Source organism: Dermacentor andersoni, chromosome 1, assembly GCF_023375885.2.
Source record: "Dermacentor andersoni chromosome 1, qqDerAnde1_hic_scaffold, whole genome shotgun sequence".
Classification (NCBI taxonomy): domain Eukaryota; kingdom Metazoa; phylum Arthropoda; class Arachnida; order Ixodida; family Ixodidae; genus Dermacentor; species Dermacentor andersoni.
Window position 1 is genome coordinate 104,141,841 of NC_092814.1, and position 20,902 is coordinate 104,162,742.

At 48.7% G+C, this 20,902-nt stretch overlaps 1 protein-coding gene across 3 annotated transcripts in view; it reads left to right on the forward strand.

Annotated features, from left to right (window-relative positions):
• zfh2 (Zn finger homeodomain 2) overlaps window positions 1–20,902 on the forward strand; it is a 464,809-nt gene that overhangs the window by 70,789 nt on the left and 373,118 nt on the right. Inside the window, exon 2 of one of the 3 annotated variants that reach the window (XM_050193384.3) lies at window positions 7,307–7,480. The exons of 1 other annotated variant lie outside the window; for it this stretch is intronic. The gene's annotated coding sequence lies outside the window, so the exon portion shown is untranslated. Of the gene's footprint in view, window positions 1–6,808; window positions 7,481–20,902 lie in introns of those variants that run through there. One more of the 3 variants, XM_055061869.2, reaches the window with a different exon arrangement.

Below are 20,902 nucleotides of genomic sequence, written 5' to 3' on the forward strand. Positions count from 1 at the left end.
CCTGCGTTCAAAATTCTCTGTTACCATTATGTATAGCGTACGCTAAACAGCATCGCTGGTCATCTACCTTCACGGAGTGAAATGGCTCGTGATTTTTTTTGTTCCCACATTCGCGTAGCGATTGGCGATGCGCGTTCAGTTGTGGAAGAAAGCCTGTCCGATTTCGACATTACGTGAGATGGTACGCGAAAATAAGAAAGAATATACGTAGGTGATACATCAGTGCTTTGTAAACAAAAGCTGGTCTTACGTCGCGCGCACGTGACCAGCTTGCATGTGCAAGCGTCGTTTTTTTCGCAGCGGCCGCGTCCGTCGCGTGCCTGCAATCGCGGCGCCGCTTTGTTGTCTCCAGCGTCGGCGAGACTCGTTGGCAGGAGCGCCTCGGGGTGGCGGTCGTTCACGCGGGCGTAAGGCGGAAGTCGGCCGGCAGAGGGCGACCCTCCGAGGCGCCGGCCGGCAGGGCGAGCGCCCCCGCCAAACAAGGCTCGGCGATTGATAAAAGAGGAGCGCGCGCTGCGCTGCAGCCGCGCGAGCACCACCGCCGTCTCGCGGAGTGGAATCATGGCGGGTGCCTCCGTGATTAGAGAGGCATATTGCACTTAGCGCAGAAGAGGAAGTTGAAGATGGCGGAGACTACGCTCGCCTCCGAGCCCAGCAGGCGAGGAGGCTGGGATCTCGCCCTTTTTGAAGTTATAATGAACATTTGGAGAAGGTGGGGAGTCGGCGCAGGCGCTGTGGCGCTCCTAGGGTTCTCGCCCACCGTTCCTTTTCCCCTGGCGCGTCCGCAATCGTTTCCCTCTCCTGCGATAAAAAGGGAAGAAAAATTAAGAATGATGCGTCGTGCAAGAACAGAGCGCGGACCGCCGGACAAAGCGAGTCGTTAAGGCGGAACGAAAAATCTGTGCCCGCGATGACCGTCGGCCGCCCGCGCAACGCGAAACTCGTCCGCCTGCGGCTGGCGTGGAATTCCGGACCCTGCAACGGTTCTGGTGTAGAAATGCGTGCTCCATTGTGTTTTACCCATGTCGAGAAGAACTGAATAATTAAGACAAAAATAGGCTTTAGAGGAAGACGAATAATGAGCAAAGCAAGGGGATCTTACGAAGCTGGAGCTGCATTAAAGCAAGGGGAATTAAAGTACATTAGTTTATATATATGACTAGGTGGGGTGGTGAAATGAAGACATTCGCAGGCGCAAGTTGGAATCGGTTGGGGCAGGACAATGGTGATCGGAGACCGCAGGGAGAGGCCTTCGTCCTGCAGTGGGCATACAGTAGGCTGAAGATATATATATATATATATATATATACATATGGAGTAGAAACAAAAAAGCTGCTGTTTCGCCTATAATGGAAAACAGTGATGCGACAGCTGGCCCAATATTACGCCCAGTAAGTTTTCGACTATTTTTATTTTATTTGTTCTTTATTAATGCATTTCGCGCGGTATCAGTTGGATTCAACACTCGCAAATGCGTACGTAAAATTTCCCTTCGAGAAGAAACTGCACTCATTGTTGCCTCTAGTCGGAGTCTTCTTCGATTTTGTAGGTGGCACACACTGGTGGCGGAGAAGCGGAGATACACGACTCCTTTCTTTGACTTCTTTCCTTCTTGCCACTGGCTTCGTTTATTCATTCATCTCGGCGCTGGTTTATGGATAAGCTGCATGAAGTCAGCCAATCATTTTAACGATAGCTCAAGAGGCGAAGCACAGTATTGTCCAGGCGCAGTATTATTTGCTGCCGCATTGCCGGAGTGGCTGAGGGGTAGGATCTTTGACTAGCAATTCTGTAGGTGGGAAGCTCGAATCTACGCGGTGCACTGAGACTTTATATCTTTGTAGAACTCTGGCAGTGTACTCTGCGACTCCTGCAACGGGCATCGGCGGATGTCAGATTCACTACGCGAATGATCCCCTAACAGTTGTAAAAATTTGCCTTCTCTTTCATTCTCTGAAGGGGCGTAGATCCACACAGAACCAGCGCACATCTTTAAATCTTGTACAGGCGGTGTCTTTAGTTGGTGTTAGTACCGCAAACATGTGCATTCTAAGTTCTATCGTCACAATTTTAATATTCTTTAAAGTGCATGCAGCCATGATATTTAACCATGATATTCGCCATGGTTCCCATGTTGTTTGGCATTCAGAATAAATAAATAGCATCGGCGGACCGTTCTTCGTGCAGGTCTCCTTTTCTACATTCCCACGTTTTTAGGACTTGTATTAAGACAAGTTGTCGTGCATGAGGAGCGCGAACTTATAATGATGGTAGCGAGAAGAGTAGCTGCTTTCTGCTTTCTCGCCGACTGAAATATACACCAGCAACAGGGAAAGAAGTCGACCGAGTTTGTCCTCGGTGTTACAGGCTGCTTCCCCCCCCCCCTTTTTTTTTTCTTTTTTTGCTCGCGCGATGAAAGGTACGAGACATAAGGCGGGGGCTGCCGTCTCAGAGCCTTTGCTGATATCACAGTTGAGCAGGACAGGTATACATAGTTATTACGGACGCGTTGTCCGGCAGTGGAACTGTTAAGTTTATCTTTCCAATGCTCGTGTTTTTTTAGAAGACATCCAGCACTATCTTTCGCGGCACGCGTGCAACACCTGAAGCAAGGTGGATCTGCAGTTGGCCCGCGTTATGCTTTCTGCGCCATTGCGCGCGCTGTACGTATATAAGGCTATTATTTGTATTTTGTCCGAGACGTCTCCTTCCTCGGCGCTGCCTATTGCGCGCTTCCCCAGAAGACCTTTAATGCCGCGTGCCATTCGTGCCCGCTGCGGTGGTTTGAGGGGCCGAAGTAGGCAAGGAGGTGGACGCTTCGTGTGACTCAGGGAGCCGAAATAATGTGGACATTCGCGGGGCCATAATGCGCCGACTGCGCATCCTGTGCGCACGGGCACCGTGTGTGTAGCCTAATGGGGGGCACACTCTGCGCGAGGGCGTTTCAGAGAGGTCCAGCTGCGCGAGATGTGACAAGCCGGGGCTCCACGAGGCAAGGCGCACACCTCTAGGTCCATTAGCTGCTCTTTTGTGACAAGGAGGGAAACTCGTTTCGGCCAGAGTGTACCTTCGCGGCGCCCAATTGTAGCCGAAACGGAACCGTGAGTCCGCTCTCACCGCGCGCGCTTGTTCGACTCATCTACCGAGCCCCCATCATCGAAAAAAAGAATGAATAGAAGACCGGAGGAGGCGAGTTCAGCAGGCATACTTGGAAGGGGGGGTCTCACGGCAGTAAGGGTTCAAAGAACAGCAGTGCCCGCCGGTTAACGGAGAGGCTGGGGGCAGGCAAAATGGTACCTACCTGGCGCTCGATCATGACAGGTCGCTGCTGCAGGATCAAAAACGAGAATGACTGAACAAGATGAAGCCGAAACAATGACTTCGCTGTCACTGGCCAGCGCTCGGCTCCGCTCGGCCGGCGCCCCCTCTCCCACTGGTGTGCTCTCTCAGCGTCGCCTATCGCTTTTCTCACGGATCTGGGCGGCCATTTGTGTGCTCTGCTCGCGTCCCCAGCGGCACGAATCGCGCATTTTCCTTTTCGGCGTTATGGTGGAACTGCAGTAATTTCTGGCTGTGCTTTTTTTGTCCTTGCTTTCCTCTCGTGCCTCACCGCTCTTCGTGTTCTTCGACCCTCATCGTGGCTAGCGCTTCTCTCCACGCCGCCCTGGCGCCCTCTGTTTTCGTCGTACTGGCGGTATAGCCGCCCGCTCTGCCGTTCCACCGCGCTCGCCGCGTCCTGGCTGAGTTGCGGCGTCTTCGTTTTCTCCCCACTAGTGGTATTAGCGAGCTGCCCTATCATATACTTCCTTTCCCTCCCGTTTCAAACAATGCCCGCGCCGAAAGAAGAGCACCATTCCGCTGGTCCATGCGACCTCTCCGCTCCGTGGAGCGTTTCTATTTTCGCTTACTTACGGATGTTGTATGTGGGCGTTTTGGGTAGCTTGCGTGCGTCACATATCGCCACATGTCTTTTATTCTCTTATTATTTTCTCTTTTATTCACACTTAATAATAATAATAATAATAATAATAATAATAATAATAATAATAATAATGCAGTACATCGAATGGCCCCCGCTGCAAAGAAAAAAATAAGCAGAGAAAGATTAATTGTTTCTCGAATGTAATTTGCAAGTCAATTTCGTTGAATTCTTGGTTTTTTACTCATGTGTTAGCAGGTACTGGGAACCAAGGCGTCAAATCAGCACCCAATCGAGAAACAAAAATTAACTAATTACTGCACAAATCGGAACTGACCTCGGAGGGATCTTATTTTCTTTTTCATTTGCTCAGGAACGATACCATGAAAATAACAATTAAAAAATATTTCTTGGCTCAAGTCGTCTGCCCTCTTGCGGTTTTTACAGAGGCGTTGGCTACATCTCGGGATCCGAGCCGAAAGACCTTTCCAGAATAAATAGAAATGCGTGCTTTCGGCCTGTCCACGTGTTATAGGCGTCATATCCGTTGTTGCGTGCGTCTTTTCCTTCATTTTTTTTACTTCCATCTGAAAGTGAGGCGCCACGGTAAGGAACTGGCATCACAATTTAGGCTGGTCTCCATCTAAGGCTTCGATGAATGCCATCCTAGCATTCCCTCAAAATAACGTGTTCTTGGGCTAGTTGGTTGATAATTCGTTAAAACCAGCCGTGTTGCCGTAATGGTTTTGGTGTTGTGCTGTTAAGCCGGAGGGCGCGGGATCGAGACCCGGCCGCAGCGGCCGCATTTCAGTGAGGATGAAATGCAAAAAAATACCCGGCCGCGTACCGTGCGTTGGGCGCAAGTTAAAGAACCCCATGTGGTAAAAATTAATCCCGAGTCCCCCACTACGGCGTCTCTCGTAATCACATCGTGGTTGTGGCTAGTAAAACCCCAGAATTTAATTTAATTTTAATACTTGGTTAAACCATTGTAGCGCAAATAAAACGGACACGAAGAAACCAAGGCCAGACAACATGGACGCTACGTGTTTCCCGGTCTTGGGCTTTGTACCTATTTTGTAGATCCTCCAATTGCTTCACCGGACGTTCCCTATTTCTCCGGTCTATTCGGTTGTATAGGTGTCTTAGGCGATTCTATGGAGCCACTTTATGGCATCTTTGCGGGAAAACGTTACGAGTACATTGAAATTGGAGAATGTACAATCAGAATCTATTTCGTAATTATCACATATTGCGCGTAGCGGTGTGGGGTGCCGTCGTACTTCGCTCTCACAAAGCGGAGCATGAAATTATTCCGTTTTATTGTAGCACACAGCCTGCGTGCGTCCACTCAGCAGTTGTCTTAGAATATCCGTGCGAAGGGGCCGTAGGCAGGCTACGCATTCAAAACGACTGCCGCCCAAGCTGCCTTCCGTTCGAACTTGCGGGGACTTGCGGCTTCTTATACTCTCTGACTTTGTGCGATTCCCGCGAATTGAAGTGCGCCCGGAAATAATGTATTTCAGTGCATCTTATATATATATATATATATATATATATATATATATATATATATATATATATATAACATGAACTGCAAGTTCTCTGAAGCCGAACTACCGCAGCCGCCACTGACGCCATGCTATACTTGGTTCAGCGGGAGAACAGTTTCAATAGACTTGAAAGAGGCGACTCAGCAGCTACACGAGAAGCAAATGGCGTTTCTGTCGGCGTGAACAACTACGCCACCGTCGACGGCGACGTGGAAACCTTCAGGGTTGATACCGTGTAAACAGTAAATTGAGAAGTCTTCGAGACTTCTCTACATGCCGATAACGATGGCGAGGAAACTGCCCAGGAGCCGCGGAAGCAGCGGTGTTCATATATGAGTTTTCATCTATGAGTTTTCATAGTGTCCTAAATACTCTGGCACATCTTTTTCTGTTTTCAACATCAAGGCACTAAAAAGTTTTTGGGCAAGCTATGCGAAATGTCAGGATTTGTGTCAGCGGACAGATTCACAGAGCACCGGCACGGAACAATCACTCAATAATTTTTACAAGAGTCCATAAAGCAATACTTTGCACTATGTAAATACAGAATATGTCTATTTTTTCATCATCCTTTTGGTTGTTATGATGTTTCATTTATTGAATAGTAGATATTTAGGGTTGTGGACCAATTTTGTTAGGACGAACTTCTGTAAGACGAACAGATTTTCATGGCCCCTTCGTCTCAACAGAAGTCTGCTGTATATATATTAGACCAAACACATAGGCCTAACATTTCCGATTCTGACCAAGCACTTTCTCATCAATCGCGGTTATAAGGTTATACTAAAATTTTGCCGTAACCGATGCTGCCGCAAGCTTGTTCAGGACCAATGATGCTTTACTCACTTTCTTATACCCTTCTATTTTCTTATTTCATTAGCGTTTGTAAGGGAACTCAACAATGCCCGCTGAGTATCTCATTTAGGGGTTCCTTTTGCCAATGATTCTGACAAATAAATTTTACGCAGCCTGTCATTTATTGTAAACTTAAGTACGTTATTTTTGAAATGCCTTCATCTGAGGCAACAGAAATATTATCGTGATTGTTTAATGCGTAATCCGCTATATTTTCAGCTTTATTCATCGTAACCTTTGTACACGCGTCCAGCAATGCCGCTGACGCGCCAGGGTTACAACAAGCAGCCGACAGGGCAGCTGTACTCTGAGTGCGCAGCATTGAGATTGGCTGCCCAACCAGCCCTTTGTGCCACTTGACTCAAGTCCACCTTACTGGTTATCTTACAAGACGACCTTTGTTTATTCAGCGTTCGAATGGTATCTCGGCTGCTTTCCTCATGGATTCGGTGTTTCAACAACGGCGCTCCTTGCAGAGTCGACGTCTCCGTGCGCTAGCTTTGCGGCTGACGTGCCCCTCTTAAAAACAGCTACGTTCGCCTTTTTTCTTGTACATTTCCTCTTCTGCGTCTCGCAGTGCCTCTTTTCGTTATCGTAAGCTTATAGATAACGCGCTCGTGCTAATCACTCTAATTAAATACGCCTCGGCCTGCGGCTTGTGGGATTGTGGCCCCAGAGCTTGGAACTTTTCTCGTACCACGCGTGGAGGGGAGAGGGGGGAGAGGGGGAATTTGTCACTTTTTTCTTTGAGTCTGTATTTACTGCTTTTCTTGAGTGCCTCTTAGGTATCGCCATTTCCTTTGTGATAATGAGCCCGATAAATTGACGGGCAGACGAAAGCACCTCTAAATCCCTTATCAATCTTCTCGTTTCCTTTCTTTCTTTCGTTCGTTCCTTCTATTTTTTTTTTCTTTTCCTAATGCGAGGCTTTGCCACTCGGACGCTTATCGCGCTCTACCGCTCTTGTTGCTTGTTTCAGACTAGGCCGGTCTGCATGTTCTCGGATGCCTGGGATGCGCAGTTGCCGCTCGCCTAATTAAGGCAGCACCGCGATCCCGTTCTCTTGCCTACTTCTTCGGAGTGTCGAGGAGGCGTCAAGTTTTCCGGAACGGCTACTCCGCCGTCCTCAGCCGGCGGCCTCTCTGCGCACACGGTGAGCCCAGTTACGTGTACATTCGGGGTCTAACGGCCGCGAGTGCCAGTTGCATGAGTGCGCCGACTTGGGCCACTCAGCGTGGCGCCAATAAGAACATGCTCGCATGCCGTTTCGAAACGTTTAAGCACCGGGTTTCACCGTAATGTCATAGAGGGTACATAATGCCGTGAACCTGCTGGGCCGCATATCGAACGCTGCAGCGTCTTGCCGTATAGGCTTGCTGCTCGCAACTTAAGTTCGAAAACTCCAAAGGACTAGACCGCTCAGTGGGAAATACCGAGAAGGAGTGGAAGGCTTTGATGTTCTTGTTTTAACCACGTGACCCGGCTTCTTTCAAAGGGCCTGATCATTCTTGCCAAGAACTGCTGATATGCTCCGTGGGTGTACTTTTTTGCTTTTCTCTTTTTCTTTTTCCCTTGCTTATTTTTTTTTTCTTGTGGTCGCTTTTGTCGCAACATTACCGCGTGCGGTAGTCGTATCGACGATATCTTCTTCTTCTTATGACACCTATTATTCACGAGCGCGACATTGTTCCCTAGCACAAGTTTGGTATTCCGCTTTTACTGACGCGTTCGCAAGTGTGTGCACGATAGTTATGTTCATTAAGCAAACTAGCTCTTATGGCTGCGTGGCATAATCTAAGGTGGCTTCTCAGATTAATTCCGATCCCGGCGTCTGTCCCTAACGAAATGGTTCCGCGTGCGAATCTTGCTTTGTTTCTGCTGCTGCGCCTTTCAGCTATTGTACTTGCTTTATTCTTTTTCTTTTTCGCAGCTGTTTGAGGTATGAGCTACTAAAGTTGATAACGCGAAAATGATCAGTGAAGTTGCTCATGTAGCTAGTGAGAGTGAAATTCGAGCCAAATTTTCTATATTATTTCGCACAGCTTGCGCTGCAGTGATTGCGTATGTACGTCTATAGGCCCGATAAGATTACGATTGCCTCTGTCGACTTACAAGAATTAAAAGGACAAGATTCTTCTACGCGGCGTTCGGGGAGCGTACCAAAGTGGATCTGCGTGGGCAGCGCATTACGCTTAGGCAAACAAGCATAACGATCAGTGACGATAGAAACGAACGCCGTCTTGTCTTTCTTTTGATTCCGTGCACTACGTAGTCCTGAAAAGCGCGTATTTTTCATCTTATCAACTGTCAAACGCGATATTTCTGGGTCGGAGCGGACACTGTGATTGTGATGAAGATAGAACGGCGGACCGGTGTCCTAAAAATGAAGAGCGAGTTAGACATTGTTTCCTGCCGATCAGGACCGGATTGTTTGTCTAAAGATGAAGAAAAAAAGGTACAGGTCTTTTCTCGAGCAAAAGAAAATAAGGTTTCTGTTTCTGCAGGTATATGTACAGAAATGCCACTTTTGTAATCATCACTGCTGGTTTAAATTCATTTGCAAACTCGCACTGGGGAAAGTCCTTAACATCTGCCTTCGACTGTGATGTATTTTGTACGCTCTCTATTGACTCATTGAGCGCCCTCCCACCAGCCCAGCAAGCCTCCGCATTTTTTCTTATACCGATGCTGCAAACAAAACTGCGCGTACAGACGGCGCGTGGTGGCGTCTTGGGCAGAGGGCGTCAAGTGATACATACCCTTTCACCATGTTGCGCAGTCATTTGAGAGGACACATAGCTGTTCTGTGTTCTCTATCTTCTTTCTCCCACGCTTTCTTTCTGGCTTTGTGTGGCAGCCGCTTAGAGCATGTGCAAATTTTCACAACGTATTTTCCACTCGTGAGAAGCAGCAATTGTATACGTTAACGGCCCACGCTTGTATGCATACATGCATATCCACGTTCTGCAAGGTTCTTTTTGCCTCTGCTGGAGCCGATTTATCTCTCCCTGTGTAGCTCACGTCTGCTTCCCAGAGCGCAGATGATGCACTATATTTGCGCATTTATTGTTTGTCGTCATCTTTGTCAAATAACGGGACGAGTAACCCATGAATACGCATGTAAAAACTACGCATGTAAACTATACCCGTGTATCAATTATTATATTTTTGTTTGTTTACTGGTACTGTTAACCTCCGATGGGTCATTACAGGAGTGGAGATACAGTCAATATTTACAATACAATGAAGAATCACACGCGCTACAATGAAGACAATGATAATAATACTAATAAAGGCACTGCTTTTTCACATATATTCGTAGTAGTAATAATCCGAGCGCAATTGCACTCTGTCGAGACCACAACAGCGTGGTGTTATTGATCTAGCGGATCAGAACACTTGACCCGTACAAACAAGAATCTGCAGCTCGTCTAGAAATGTATTTAAAGAAGTACGACGTGCGAATGTGCGTTGTTTTACAAACTATAACATTTGCCGCGAATATTTTACGCTTGTTCCAGCAGGACGCGCATTGCTGTGTGGCCGTTTAGAGGAACCGCATAGTGCGATAGAAATAAAGGAGTGTCTCTTTACGTTGAGTTGAGTATTGCGTCGCACACTAGTGAAATAGTTCTCTCGGACGCTAATCAAAGCCCTGAATTGCGTAATCGCTTGTTGTTGTTTTTTCATGTAATTCTTTGTTAAAAAAGAAAAAAAAAGTGGCTATTTCGGCGGCTACAAAGGGCAAGCAGCTTAATGGGAACACAAGCGCAAAAGCGCGCCATGCGACCGTTCGCGCCTGACGTCCCCTCAAGCGAGGAGAGAACGACGGTGTGGCGCCCAACATGGCTGGCGCGACGTAACAACTTTATCAGGCACTGCCTGCTTTTCCTCCTCTTCGCTTTCTTGTTTCGGCTCTCTCGTTCACTTCCTCGGTCCGTTATGGCGTTGACTGCGCACGCTATCTGCGCTTTGCTGCCATCCTCTTTTATGCGCCTTTTATCGCCGCCTTGTCCTTATTATTTTCTCAGTTTGTCGCTAGAGGCTGCCTTCTCTTTTGGCTTTTGATCTCCCGTCGCCCAGGCGATGCGAGCTCAAGAAAGGCCATTAAGAGCGCCACGAATCTGATTTCCAAATTATAGGTAGTCTGGGCGAGCGCGTTGCGGCTAATGAAAGCGCCTGAAAACCTCGCACAAGGACAGAAAGGAAATGGCGGAGCCGCGCGCGTTGCAAGATGCGGCGCCAGATTGTATTCTTCCAGCGTTGCTTCGGATGCGTCGTCGTCTCGATTCTCGTTCTTTCGTCGCGGATCTCACGTGGGCACGTGTTTAAACGACGCCGCGTTTCCAGGCTCCGATGCGAATCTCTCGGCCTGCGTGAAAGACCGCTTTTGTTTAGCTTCCTCGCTGGCCTGCAGGAGACGGCACAGGCGCCGCCGTCGTTGGATCTCGAGACGCTCCGCAGTTTCATCAGCCTGCCCTAATGGTTTTGTCCCTGGCAGTTGTGGCTGTGCAGAATAAAGGGGGGGGGGGGGGGAAGAATTAGCAACCGAAGAAAGCCCGCGCGCGTGCGAGACGGCTACGTGAGTGTCTATAGATCAACCGAGCAAGCGGAGCATGCGCTTCACAGCCTTTTGTTATTTGAGTGAAGAGCGTACGGAGGCTGGCGCTTGCCCGCTGAATCCCCTGTGCTGCAGCGAAAGCAATGGTGGCTGCACATTCGCAGCCAAAGGAAAGGGTGCAGCAGCGGATGCCTTGATGCTCTATTGACTGGAAGTGGGTAAAGGCGTCAAGGAAGTCGAGTGACGGGTTTTAACAAGCAAAAATGTTGACTTCGACTGCACGGAACACACGTGCATGCGCGCTGACGGCCGTCGCTTATCAACGACCACGCCTGGCTTTACGCGGACGCCGATAAGCGGCGGCTCTTGAAGCACACAGGCGTTATGCCGTCGGGAAGCTAGTGGCTGTCGCTTAGTGGCGTGGCTAGACCCTCGACCACGCATACCCGCGCGCCATGGTGTGTGTTTGTCCGACTACAATAATGTGCCCTTTCCTTCGCCTGCTATTGCGTGTGACGCGCTTCTTTGCTATTCGAATTGTTTGCTCTTCAGAGGTATTCTTATCCCCAAATTATTCCGCGTCGCTGGCTGCGTGAACTGTGCAGATTTGTTACTGGGGGGAAAAGAATGAAAAGAATGAAAACAAAAAATCTGTCTTGCTTGTTTCACTTGAGCCTTGGCCCGATACTGCACGTGCAGTCGTAGAGAACTCGGTGGCCCTGTCGCAAACGCTGTCATGAACCGCGGTGCCGTCTTGGCGGAGCGCGCCTCAGCAGCTGACCGCTCTGTTTTTGTCTCGCGTTGCTGCCGCATGCCGCTTTGGTACAGCCTCCCTCTCCTTGCCCCTCACTCCCTACCACCAATTGCTGCCAAGCTGCGGGTGCTGCCATCGCCTGGTATTTGCGATGCGACAATCTGCGACGCTATGAGTTCGCCGACCGCGGCGGTTTGGTCTCGATCGTTTCCCCGCTTGGGAATTTCTCCTTCCCGGGTGTGCGGCCTCGGTGTGGCCGGCCGCGATGCCCGCTCCTGGAACTGTTATTGCCGCCCTGCCTGGTGCTCCTTTCCCCAGCCGCGCTGGCAATGGGCGTAAACGCAGCTGTTTCGCGGCTCCAAATTGACTGTTTGACCGCGACATGTCGCCCAGGGGGCTTTCCGCCTCGGCGCCGCCTTTGCCCGCCCTTCGCTGAGCGTTGGTGCAGCCCCGCAGCGGTTGTCCGCGGTGCGACTTTCGCTCACCGTCCGTCAGATGTATGCACTTCTTTGCAACAGCTGTCGTTTGCTTCTGTTACATTCACAAGCATCTTCGTCGACTCTTTCGGCCCAGTTCCGTCATGCACAATGAGATACTCGTTTTAGAAGATTTCGAGTTAAGTGAGTGTTAATGTTTTCTCCGCTTCGATACATTACAACTAAGGCGGCAACACAAAACGCACTGCCCAGTTAAAACTGTACTAAAGCACTCAAGGAAGCTGTGGTCCCGAAGTATATCGATACACTGCCATGGAGTGGCAGTGCAGCCGCCGCCTGTATTCATGGCATCTGCATTATATTATAGAATGCATTATATTTTCAAATAGTAAAAGAAATAATAACGGAACATTTTTTTTAACCGCTTGAATATACGGTGCATTACTTGGTCAACCAGCTAGCCCGTTTATCACCTTTAAATACGGCATTGAGGAAACCAATGTTGTTTATCACTAGAAGCAAGAGTAGGAATGCGACAAATATAATACGCATAAAAAAAAAAAAACAATCGTGATTCCATTTTTCTTCCGTTCCGCTTCTTGTCTCTCTAACGTTTCTTTTGTTTTTCGTTTATTTCCTCAACGTTTTGTGATTTTTCTGTTTTTGCGAAGCTAGCTAACGAACCATAGTTAACGGAATTACGAGCTGCGCGACCTCTCCCTTCCACGTGACGGTCTGTGTTTACAAAAACACGTGGCGGCTTTTCCTCGATGTTCGAACCCGGCAGACGGGTCGGCGGAGCCCGTTTCCTCTACGGCTGCGAGGAGAGCCGCGTGTTCTCCCGTTCCTTCTTTCTGCCCCTTTCTTTCTTCTTTTTGCTCGCTTGGGCAGGAAGAAAACATTAATGCCTCTTTTGTTGTTTTTGTCTGTCGGGAGGAGACGCCGGAGGAGAAATATTGGGAAAGATGCGGCGGGGGCCGCATGACGTCACCGGGTGGCGAAGAAAGAGGACGGCGGATGAGGGAGAGCGGGCCGTCTGCGTGCTAGCCGGTGGAGAGACGCGGGCGGGGGCTGGCGCGCGGTCCCCGGCCATCGACAAACGCGCGAGAAAAAGGAAGAAAAAAATATATATAAGCGCATAAAGACGAGCAGAAAGGCGGCTCTCCATTTTCCACATTTTTCGCCCCAAAAAGAAGAAAACACGTGCTGGCAGGGGTGGAGACGAAATAAACACACGAAGAATAATCTAGTGCTAGAACGACAAGCGGGCTACGCGACTTAGTCGAGAGAAGAGAGACAGAGAGAGAGCGATAAAAAAAAGCGTATATAGAGATGCGAGTGGAAGAAGAGGTGGAGGAAGAAGTAGGATGGGGTGGGGGGGGGGAGGGGGTGCCTATAGGGACCGTATATTAGAAGGGAGACGCTGCGGGCGCTGGTTTTATGCCTGTGCCCTCGGTTTTTCTGTCTCTGCGCATTCGTCCTTTGTATGTGTGCGTGGGCTGCCGGGCTTTTTCGTATTGGGCACATATATGTGTAGGGCCCGTGCGTGCGTCGCATATGTACGCTCATGTGGGTGATGGCTGTATGGTTTTTGTGAAGGGAGACCGGCGTTCGGGCTGTATTGCCGGCTGCTGCGCCGAGAAGGAAGGGGCAGCAGCGGCGAGTGGTGGGCGCAGAAAATCAAGCGGAGCAATGAGAGTAGACGGCGAGGGGGCGAAAAAGGAGCGTCCTCAAAGCGCCCAGAGACCGAGCGAACGAGAGTGGAATGTGAAGAATAGGAGAAATGAAGAAGGGAGGAATGGAGAAAGAGGGCGCGGGCGGTGGCACGAGAAAAATTAAAAGATCGATGACTAATTTTTCCCGCTAGCCAGCAGCTCTAAGCGGTATCCCAAAGAGGATCGAAGGACGGGGAAGTACGGAGCATGAGAGCTGAAAGGAACCAAAGATGTACGCCATTGGCACTCTAGAATGCAGGATTGGTCGGACTCTCTCAAGTGAACAGGGGAGAACCGACGACGGCACATGCACTCGCCGCGCTCTGCTCCGCCTACCGTCAAAATTTGAGCGCTTCCTTCCCCGGCGCTTTAACCTTTGCTGCTGTCTTTCTTGATCTGTGTGTGCGTGTTATTTTTTCCCCCATCGTCCTGCTGTATTCCGCCGTTCCTTTTGTTTTAAAAGAAAAGTGGGAGCGATGGAAGGAGGTTACACTTCTGGCGGCATTTTTTTTTTCTCCTGCACTGCCGGGGACGAGAAAACGGAAGGGTCCAGTGGTTCAAACATCGGAGCGGCACAAAAGAAGGAAAGTGTGCTATTTGTGTGAACAGGGAGAAGGATCGAGTAAGCGACGTCTATAGTGCAATAAGAAAAAGCAGCGCGGACGGAACGAGCGAAATCAATATATCCGGCTGCTGAGGCGGCTTTTCAGCGTTCTGGCACTGTTCAGTTGTCGGCGTGGGCTACTGTTTATTTTTTTATTTTTTTCGTTGACACCGTTGATGTTCCTGTTTTCGCGCTGAATTTGAAGATCGCGATTCCGTGCCGGAGGAGAAAGTGCAAATAGCTTAACCTCTCTGGCGACAGAGCACACGCCGCCGCAGGGATCTTTAAAGCCTTAGCGAGCATTCGCAGGCCCTGCTTTGGTTGTCCGCACATTTCCGATCTGTCTATCTCGCTATCTGTCACGGAAGAGAGAGAGAAAAAAAGATTAATTCGTCCGTCTCTGATTGTGTCATCCGCGTCATCTCGCGAGCAAAGATAAACAAATATTCTGCTTCTGTGCGCCACTCGCCTTTTCAGTCAGCCAGATTTTGGCTCGTTACTTTCTTGGCCCCTCTGCAGCGCGCATGGGGCTCCTTCCGTCCGGCAGTCGCCTTCTGTGGGCGCATAATGTGTCGCCACTTGAGAAGCCCTACGACGAGCTCTGAGGAAGCGCGTCATAAAGGAGCGCTCGGGTGCTGGAGGGATTTCGCGACGCGTATACACACGCGCACACACAGACGCCGCCGGCGGCAGGAGGAGCGACGGGCCGAAATGAAAGCGAAGCTTGCTTTGCGCCCCTAATTGGCCCCAAGGCCAGAGGCGCACGATATCGCTAAGGAAATCGTCTCTCTTGAGCAGCTCATTGCCAGCAATCAGAGCAATTCGCAATTTCTTGGCGTCCCCGAGCCGCCCTCCGCCGGGCGCTTTCATTTCCTCCCGCTTCCGTTGTCTGCGTGGCAGCTGCTGCTCTTGCGGCCTGCGTCACTCTCAATCGCCGATGATGCCGCCCGGAGACGAACGATGGCGCGCCTCCTTTTCGCGCGCGCGCTCGTTTGGGGCGCCCACGTGCCTGGCGCACGCGCGCGCGCCCTTGCAACGGCGCTAAATGGGCGCGCCGCGGAGCCCCTGCCGCCAGCGCTGGGATTCCTGCCGAGCGCAGGTGCCCCGCTCTTGTTGCCGTCGTCCGAAGAGCGAGGTGATAATCACCCCTCTGCCCCCTGTGTCAGTGGCTCAGAGTCTAGCACGGCGCAGTGTGGAGGACGCACAAGTCTTCTCCCGTTTCCTTTCTCTCAAACCTCCTTTTCCGCATCCCCGCCCCTCCCCTTTGTCTGCACCATTATGACCGCAGTGTGCGAGCGTGCTTAGATTAGAAGCAGAGAAGCATAACAAGGTTAGCGAAGAATTTTTCTTTTTTTTTTTTCTTTTCGAGGAAGTAATTCGAGCTTGAACAAGCAAAAGTCAGCTCGAGCACGGCAAAAGCTAAAGGCGCCTGGATAAATTACCGCTAGATATCGCAAGGGTCCTATCACGGGTTTCTTCATTTATCCTTTCGTGTCGCCGCTCGAGCTTGCATTCATGCTGTTCTCGCTATCCTGTAACGTAACGGACACGATGCAATATGCCTGAAATTTACGCGCGCTCACTGCGCCATATTTTACGCATGGAAGCCACTGCCATCGCTGCGCACAAACATTGTATAGACATGTGTTTAGTGTAGTCTTCGAAAGGCCAAGATATTTTCTTTTATTATGTTTCTTCTTTCGGCGAAATGCAACATTTATTTGAGGCGGGCTTTTCCTTGCCAGGCGGGCTAACTTATTTTAGATTTAACAAGTACTGCCATTGTCGTCTCAAGTGAAATGGAGTGGCCGTAAGCCTGCTGTTTGCACCCGCTCCTTGTGGACTCAAGGGCTTTTCAATCGTTTCGGCTCTGGACGCATTATGACCAAAGGTTACTATGGACACCGACTACAATACAAGAAACACAAGACGATTGTAAACATATGCGAGCCTAAACGCGCGCGCGTGCATGTGTGCGTGTGTTTGCGGGGGGGGGGGGGGGGGGGGGGGCGAAGCATGCTAGATTAATTAGTCCAAGCATCCCCACCCACGCACCGACCAACCTACACGCAGAGATGCATGCGCGCGCATTTAGGATGGCATACGTTCACAATCGTTCGTCACCCGCCATAGCTGCGTATGTTTCGTGATAGCAGCGCGTCTTCTCCGCTTTTCCTGCATTCCTGCATTTTCTTGTTGCTCTCTCAATCTCTTTCTCTGTGAGACGCATGACGTGCTATATTGACTGATGATATATTACAAATTGTTGCACCAGAAGGAAGAAAACAGGAAAATCTATATAGAGGTTATGTACAAGACAAGGGGTATATACTCCTTACATGAGTTACGCGAAATACAGCTGGCACGTTTTCGTTTTTATATAGTCACTGCAAAAATGGAAAAACGAAGATTTCGCAAGCAAAATGGAATCGCCCATGGAAACTGAAAAATTATTTTCATGTAAGTTTAAGGAAATAGTGCGGTAAATTATGCAAAAGAAAAGAAAGAATAGAAAAAGAAATTAAATCCGAAATAACTTACCCTGCTTCCAGCTTGCTTTCCTTGGTGTGCACTATTAGAACGGCAATCCTAGGCCTTTGCTTCCAGAGTGCTTTCTGTGGCGTCCAATATGAGAAAAGAGAGTTCTAGCCCAGCGCCCCCAGAGTAACTCAGCGCAGAAGCTCTGCAGAATGCGCTGCTCAATCCCAAGGTGCACGGCTCTACATGACACACTTTGGGAAACGTGTCTACTATATACTGCGACAAGAATTGATGCATCATACGCGTAGTCAAGGGTAAATAGGGACACCGACTGAAGACGACAACTATACAAGAAGCCCAACGCGATTGTGAACGCATGGGAGCCAAGACGTCGTGCCTATGTAGCTTTACGTCATTTGTGACTTTGCGTCATTTGCATGTGACTTTTTACTCGAAGCTTTGCGTCGTTTGTGGTCTTCTCTTTCTCGTTCTATCCCCGCACCCCCTTTCCCCGGTGCATGGTAGCCAACCAGAACTACCTCTGGTTAACTTGTCTGCCTTTCTATAAATCATTTCTCTCATTGGTATGCATGATAGCATTCTTAATTTTTATGATCCTCTTTTTTTTGGCTTTTGGCCCATGGTACTGAATGTCAAGTTTCCTATACAGGAAATTTGTTAAGTGGATGGACTAGTGAGTACCGGAGTACACTGTAAACTAATGATGAGAAAAACAATGCGCCATCCTAATATGGAGCACAACAACTTCACCTTGTTTAATGTTTAATAATAACTGACATCAACGAGCGGTTCAGCAGCACCAGAAGCAACAACAAAGATTTCGACATTTTTTATGATGTTCTGAAAGAGTCTTTTGCTCAGTCCCTAGTCTACCATGCACTGTCACCTCACTAGTCTCGTTTATTCGGAACGATGAACAATCATGATATTGCGTTACATGTGTCCCTCTGTTTGGCGTCTTTGGCTTAAGCAGTCAGTAGTATAAATTAATTTCTCTGTAAAGAGGGAAAAGTTGCAATATTATACATCGGCGCTTATATTTCGAAAGAGCCGGGGGGGGGGGGTTTTTTCGTTCTTTTTTAACTTACTAAATGTTTTCTACGATTATTTATCTCAGTATTTTCTGCTGTGTAATACAAGGCGCAACATATTGCGAGCCACTTTCTGCTCCGGCTGTTTTAATGACTATCGACACTTTCCGCGGGAAAGTTATACGCGTATAAGAAATTTCGGAGACGAAGGACTGGGTCAGTTTATAGTAAGGAGAAAAGCAAACGCACATTGTCTACAGTGATGGCTTCATTTGGGGAATGGTGGGAATCTTGCTTCTTTTTAGTGACGCGATGGATTTTGCTACGACGAGGTCAAAGCCGATGAAACAAACAGAGGAGAATAGGTGCTATTACAGTATATAATGCAGACACGGTCACAAGATGCATAGTCGACTCGTCGATCAGTATCGGTGCTTATATAAAGCGGACCTGCCTTACGGGATGCGTGTGCACCAGTTACTCACGCCGCGTTGCACGCGCGACTTTGCATGCAGGCCGTTGAGGAACTGCTCATTCCTCGAGCTGTGCTTTCCTCGGACTGCTTTTGTCGCCCGTCTGCGGCCCGCTCGCCCTCTTTGACGAGCACTCGCCGTTTCCGTTTGGCCATCCCGCTGCGTTTAAGCGCGCGTAAATTCTGAACATAACAAACCATGCTTGTTTACCTATTCCGCTCTTGCTACCGGACAGCGCCTTGTCGGCTGCGGCGGGTTTAATTTAACTACCAAGGGACACCAACGATACGAAAACCAGGAGCGAATAAAGTAGCTCGGGGCAAGAAGACCGAGTTTAAGGGGTAATAAAGGCGGCGAGTCATCTTCGGCATCAGTTATACGGTTGAGACTGGAGCAGTTGCTTGTATCCGTCGGTACGACCAGTTTGATTAAACTAAGGAGATTTTTGTCTTTTCTGCATGCACGTTTAGATGGCGCCGATAAGGCTGTCCTGTTTCTCAGGAACACGTGCCCTGAATCCGCGATGGAACTGCCGGCGTTCACGTTTTCCTGTTTCATCCCGCGCGCTGTTCCGCTCTGATGCGCTCGCGTAGTTTGTAATGTATTGATCTGTCAGGTTCAAACGCTGCACTGTTTATCTTAAGTTACACTGAGTAGTTACTGTTAAGGCTGCGGCTGCCTATCAGCATTACAGCTACGCTCACAAACCTCTTATACGAGCGCTCATTAGGCTTGCTCTCACGTAGTGCAGCAGGTGAGAGGGTACACCGTGTTTCGTGTCTCCTGTTTTATCATTATTTTTTTAAATGGCTCAATGAAGTCCTGCCAGTCTCTGGTGACGTGCATCCTGCTTATTCTCTTTAATTATACTATTATTTGTAAGAAGCCGTAGACGACGCTACGTGAAGCGGAGAAGAACGTTTCGTGCTCACATCATCGAGGCTGGGCAACTTCACAAGAGTACGCCGTTCACAAACATCAGTGAATTCCGGAGTCAGCTTCTCCATGCAAAATATAGTCATAGAACAAAGGATCAGTCTGTACTTAGTGTGCTGCTACTTGCCATATTGCGGATGTTTGCTTCATTCAGAGGCCCGATGTGAAAGCTTGTCGTAACGACAAAACTAATGCCATCATAAAATAAAGGATAGCTGCTCAAAAACTTTGCACAATGATTGTAGAGCGAAGATTTCTGAACTAGTAGTGCGAACATATTTCTTGTCCGTATATATATATATATATATATATATATATATTGCCTTATGTTTTAAGCGAGGTATGCAATGAAATTAGGTGGTGTGTCATTTTCGGCTTTTTCTTGCGCTGTCGACGCTGGAAGGTTTGTGGATTAGGCCAAAGCAGTTCTCTAAATTCAGGACAAGTTATGTATTTCTAAACATTATTCCCTCTGCATATACTAACCCTTTAAAGACGGTAAAAGCAAGATGAAAAAAAAAAAAAAGCTTGCCAAGAAGAGGGATTTTTTTTTCGTGTGCACATGAATCTCATATCATACAAGGCCATATAAAATCATATAAAGCAAGACACTGCGAACAAGTTCTGTCAGTAAAGGGCATTTTACTAGGAAACATTCTTTTTTTTACCCACTAACAGAGGCGGGCTTCGCTGCATACAGCTGAGTCTGTGCTCCCAATTTTAGGTGCAAATGATTCTGATCATCATGTAAAGCAACACTATGCAAAAAATTTATGTCGATAAGGTGAAATTTACTAGGAATACAAATTTTAAACTGTAACGAGGGTGGGCTGCACTGCACTTAAGCGAGTCTGTGCTCACAGCTTCACTTTACAACAGCTCCTTACACCATCTGAGGTTATTCACGACACGCACAAAATAAAGGCGCGCCATGTGGGAGAAGTTCGAAGCGACACAGGAGTTCAAACCGCCTTCAGGCCTGCGTGAAAAACACAAAGCTCTTCGTTCGTCTTTTATGCAAGCACGCGCTTGACGAGCTCAGCTCGTCTTCCTGTTCTAGCGAAGCTTGTATTGCCTCACTCGAGTCGGCGTCGGTGTTGCCGTACGAAAAAACCCAAACCGCGCGAAAATAAAAATTGCTTGTCGGGCTGCGGATTCGAACCACCCACCTGCGGGTTGCGAGACCACCCTGCTAACCGATTCAGCCACTGTCATTTTTTTTCTTTATTGCATATAATTATGAGTAGTGTAAAACCAATATTGTTACATTACATTTGAACCAACGTGAGAAACAAATGCACACATGGTACGCAGTTCAATGAAAGTCTAAAATTCGGGAAAACAAACACAAGCGTCCAGACGAGAAATCCGTTCAGGTATGGGATCAAAGGTAGCAACCACACTACGCACTTGAGCAGTCTCTTCTCGAAAGGAAATGCGAAAACACCCGTGTACTTAGATTTAGGTGCACGTTAAAGAACCCCAGGTGGTCGAAATTTCCGGAGTCCTCCACTACGGCGTGCCTCATAATCAGAAAGTGGTTTTTGCACGTAAAACCCCAT